General features: G+C 31.4%; 1 pseudogene; it reads left to right on the forward strand.

Annotated features, from left to right (window-relative positions):
- Window positions 1–3,923: 3,923 nt before the first annotated feature.
- LOC141816015 (uncharacterized) lies at window positions 3,924–4,623 on the forward strand (annotated as a pseudogene).
- The last annotated feature ends 813 nt before the right edge of the window (window positions 4,624–5,436 follow it).

A 5,436-nucleotide genomic window follows, 5' to 3' on the forward strand; every position in this document is an offset into this window, starting at 1 on the left:
TCGATTATTAAACCATTTCGGGCAAACAAAATACTCCTAATTCAACTAATCCAATTCAACTTAATAGTATCAAATAGAATGCTTCCAATTCAATTGAAGAGCATTACGACTACTATGTTCTAACAATCGACTAGTAGTTCATTTTAAGCAACAAAATGCTCCCAACGCAATTGGTCAATTCGACTAGTAGCTAACAGTCGATTGAGATTTTTTTTACAATTGACTGCTATTCAAAAATCAAGATAATATCAATTGCTGATCAAAAGTTAGTGATCAGTCAATGACTGAGTCAACGGTCAAACCTTTATAGTAATCAGTTGTTGTGTGAGAGCCATCAATTAGTGTCCTCAAAAAGGTACAGAAACCAACCCAATTAAAGAATGTTTAAAAGGGGGGAGTTCAGCTTGTGTTTGGAAAACACTCTTGACTGTGTTTCTCCTATTTATCTCAAGTAGTCAATCATTTAACTCTCAGCATTATCAAATGAAAAGAAGAGGTCTTGTGCTTAACGTATTCATTCTTATCTCTTCATTTTCACTACTTCTTGTAATCATTGTAATATTGCTATAAGAGGTTTCTCCACCTTCGGATTTGGTTCGAGAAGTAGAAAATTTATTAGATAGCCTTAGACGTAATAGTTATGGGGTTGTGAACCAAGTAAATTAATTGTGTTAGCATTGTTTGTGCTTGTTAATGCATATCAAAGTCTTCAACTATGCAAATCAAAGTCAATGAGAATTCAAACTATTCACCCCTTTTAACTTGCACAGGTCCTAATAGTTATTTCATTCTTGCATTGATGAATAAGGTTTTAATTTGTTTTTTTTTTGTCATTTTTTACTTAAATCAATAATATGCAACTTTATGTCAAACTTGTGCCAATAACTACACTTGATATAACAATTTTCTTGTAATTTGTTTGCTTATGCCAAAAATTTATAGTTTTATGTCTCAATTTATGACAATAACTACACTCAATATAACCATGACCTCAGCCTCTTTGATAACCACCATCTCCTCTTCGTCTATGAAATTTAAAGCTTTGATTTTCATTTCTATCATTTTGATGGTATTGTTGATTATTTCGTCCTCTTCTGTGAGAGCTAAAACCACCATGCCCTCTGAAATTTTACCCCTGTCATGATAGGATGAATCACGACTACTAATAGAAACTTAGGATTTGAGAGCTTGATCAAGTTGTTATGATGGGGGAAATAATAAATTAATCTTCACTTCATGAGCTTTTAGAACTCCTTGTAGATTTGTCAAAAGTCATGCTCTTCATATCTCTTATTTGCTCAATAAAAGTAACAAATTAAAATTATTTTTTAGGAAGAGAAGGAAGTACATTTTATACAATCCTCAAATCATCCCATGTTTTTACCATTCAAAAGTCATTTGATATACAATGCTCAAATCATCCAATGTTTTTTGTCCTCGGGGCCATGGTGCCGCGGTAGGATATCCAGGTTGTCACCCAGACACCCACAGTTCGATCCCCAACTACGACGTATTTGTAGAAATTTTCTTCCAAATGGGGATCGCAATCAAAGGATGCTGGGCATCTGGGTTGCCCGCTGCATGCGCTTCCCGATTTACCATTGTGGCTGGTGGGAAACTTCCGTGGGACCGGACCGGTCATCCTCAGAGATTGAGTCAATGCGACTAACTAGGATTAATAACAACACTATCATTTTTTTCATCTTTAGTTTGTCAAACTTTAATCTAAAAATTTAAAACTAAACATTCCTCACTTGTTCATCACCTTTTAAGCTTTTTTAGAATTTTCCAAACTTGCTTTGATATATTTACTTTATAGATTTTCTCATACACCACTTTGTTTATTATGAGATTTGATTTGATTAAGAACATTGTTGTTCATACACCGCTATCATTTTTCTTGAAAATAAAACTTCGATACTAATTGAAGAGAATGAAACTTCGATACTAATTAAAGAGAATGAACTTCACTACTAGACATATGACTTATGACGACACTTTCTTAATGATATTTAATTTAAAATATCATTATAAATAATTTTTAATAACACTTATTAAAAGGATTATTGTTTTAAATAAAATATCATGTTAGATCATTTATCATGACAAACTTTACGAATGTCACTATATCTTATAACAACTTAATTAATAACCTAATTCCCCTCCCCTTGTTTTTTTTACTATGCCATTCTTTAACCCTCTACCTCCGCGTGATCTCCCCTCATCCCTTACGCTTGGTGAAGCCATCGCGCGATCTTTGCTCATCCTTTGTGCTCGACGAAGCCATCTCTAACACTCTACCACTGCGCAATCTCTGCTCATCCCTCACATTCACCACTCCCCTCACTCGTGCTCACTCACGCATCCTCGACGCCTTCCCATCTCTGATCGGTTGACGGCTTCACATCTTTGGCAGGCTGACACCTTCCAATCTCGAGCAGTCAAAGCTCCATCGACCTCCATCGCATCCCCTTTTCTTCCTTCCCCTGCAACACAACCTCCACTGCGATTCCTTTAGGCTTAAGGTAAAATTTTGAACCCTTAAATTAACCAAGTCATTCTGATGGTATCTACTCCATGCATCTTTTGGATTTTTGATTAGTTGTGTTGCTGCTAATTTCTTAATTTAATTTTTTTAATGTTTGTTTCCAAGTGTGAATAGTTGATCATTATCAATTTTTGTAGTTTCATTATGGAAATTGCAAAGAAATTGTTGTAGTTTCAATTGTTGCCCAACATTCTTAAGCCTCATGATACGTCTGTAGTTATACCTGATTATAGGTTAATTATGATTGAGAACATTTAATCAGGAATTTAATAATTGAATCCGGCTGTGTAAGTGTTGATGTAATGGTTTTTGGGTTTAGTTTCGAGTAAGGTTGAAGGCTAAATAGGCTAGTTGAGGGTTAGTTTAGGTGGTTTCGCTTAAGTCTTTCAAGACATTCTTTTGGTTCACCAAGAATGTAGCTTCATCTTGGGGTTCACACACCCCCTTCTCTACCACTTCCTCTTTATCATGAGATCTGTAAAACCTTCATTTGGATGTTTCAATTATGTAGTTGTTGGTGAGATGTTGGATATGAAATGACATGTTGGCGGCCAAAATAACTAGGCCTTGATATTAAATTCATAGGAATTTGGAAGAGATCTAAATGGGAGACAAGAGGAACAAGAGATATAGAGAGGATAGTAGAAAATTGCATTCTTCTTCTTATACCATTTACCCAACTAAAATAGCTCTCATATATAAAGTGGTTTTCCATGACAAAACACAAGTGTCTAATAGATTGTCCTACATTTCTCAAAGAAATTTGAGGTCGACCTAGCACATTACCATGTATTAAAATTCTATGTGATGATATGAGGCATCCTATAGGAACAAAAAATAAATAATTTACTGATTTCTTAGGTTCTTTGGCAAGGAATGGAAAGTATTACCCAATTGTGTAGAAGATTGGCATAAAATGCCAATGGACAAAAGAAAGACATGCTAAATGTTAGAAAGGTAATTGAATTACTTTTGTAAAATTTTAGTTAAGACTTTTAATTTATGCAATGATAATTTATCTATATATTATTTACAAGAAAAGTATGACCTTCCTCGAGGAACAAAAAATTAGACACTATGCTCAATAGCAAAAAAAATGAAGAAATTAGAAGTCTGAACTAAAAAGAAATTACTACGATCCTAAGTTGTCAATTCAAATTCTTTTACAACAAAGAAATGAAAGAGCTCATGCAGAATAATATATGAGACTAGTTATTTTTTGGAATATAGAAAAATCAAAGGTATGTAATACTTTATTTATTTAGAATATATAATTTGATTCAAATGTTAGTATACTTTTATTTTATGTATTACATGTAATTTAATATATTAAGAAAGAAGTGAAAAAAATAAAGATGCTAAAAGGTAAAAGATAATGAATCCGACCACCGGAAGGACATCTTTTTGCTCAAGTGCAACAAAAATTGGTAATTCTTCTCATTCATATTATAATTTTATGTGCATTTAAATGTAGAAATTAGTAACCAAATATATTTTCAGGCAAAATAAAATGGGCATCCTCCAACATGAGTTGAATTATTTCATGTTTGTTTTACTCATGCCGATGGAAGTCCCTCAAGCAATGTTATAGAAGAAAATTTGATAAACTATTTTATACTCTTTAATTATATTAATTTAAAGTATTTTTAAATTATCATTACATATTAAATAAATATTAACATGTCATATATCGATAAAGGCTGCAAATAAAGAACTAGTAAATCAACTTCCTAAAGATTATAATGATCAAGTGAGTCAAAATAATATATTTGCTCAAATCATTGGATTGAATAGACCTGGTCGAGTACATATGCATGGTGATGGTGTTAGCCCATCTGATTTATGGAGAGTAGTTCTTAGCTGTGGCACATGCAATCAACTAGTAATGGAACAATAGGCAAAATTAGAAAAGATGAATGAGCAAATTTAAAAGCAAAGCCAACATATTGCAATGTTGAAAACTAAGATTTATGATCAATCAAACCAAAATCCTCTATCAAATTGCAATACTAGTCAATATACTTTCTTCAAGTAGTAATCCACAAGGTTCTATTCCACCTTATCCAACTTTATAGGTAAGATGGCGTTTAATTTCTTTTTTATTTTATATTCCACACATCTTTAAATTTTTATTCTATTTTGCATTTTCATGTAGATTGGTTGTCATATCTTGATTAAAAGTTTATTTGATTTGATAAAATTTGTGACAAAAGGAGTGCTCCTAAGCATGGATCCAAATACTATAGTAGAGAGAAAAAAAACTAGGGTCAAATTGGTATACTTTTGCATTAGTATTGCATTTGTACTTTTGTCATAATGTGATGAATTGTGATGATGTAGTGAATGAATTGGATGTTTTGATGTAAATTTTGTCTGTTCTATATAGTAGTTGAATTGTGATGATGTGTAAATTTTTTTTATTATATGTAGTGGCTTAATTGTAATGATGTGTAATATCTTATATTCTATGTAGTGAGTGAATTAAGATTATATATTCTGATTAAATATTAATGATAATATTTAATATCTTTATAAGTTATTATTCTTGATATTTAATAGTGTCATTATAGATTAGTTAAGGTGACATTCTATAATAACCTTATAAAATATTTAAATTTATCTTTATTATGATAATAATAAGACATACATAAATATTGTTAAAATATTTTTTTGATATTTTCTATTGTCAGTATATTGCAAGAATTAAAACACTTTTGAAGTTAGCATAGATATTTTATAATGACATTATACAAATGTCAAGAATACTAGAGAATCTAAGACGATACATATTTCAATGCATTATTTGATATTGTGATCATAGCTTTATTGTCACTAAAGGTATATTATAAGGGCATTTATGTGTCCTTAAAAACCTTATTTCTAATAGT

Source organism: Curcuma longa, unplaced genomic scaffold (genome assembly GCF_044706935.1).
Source record: "Curcuma longa cultivar G26 ecotype Majalengka, Jawa Barat unplaced genomic scaffold, ITB_CL_G26_1.1 contig_13935, whole genome shotgun sequence".
NCBI lineage: Eukaryota > Viridiplantae > Streptophyta > Magnoliopsida > Zingiberales > Zingiberaceae > Curcuma > Curcuma longa.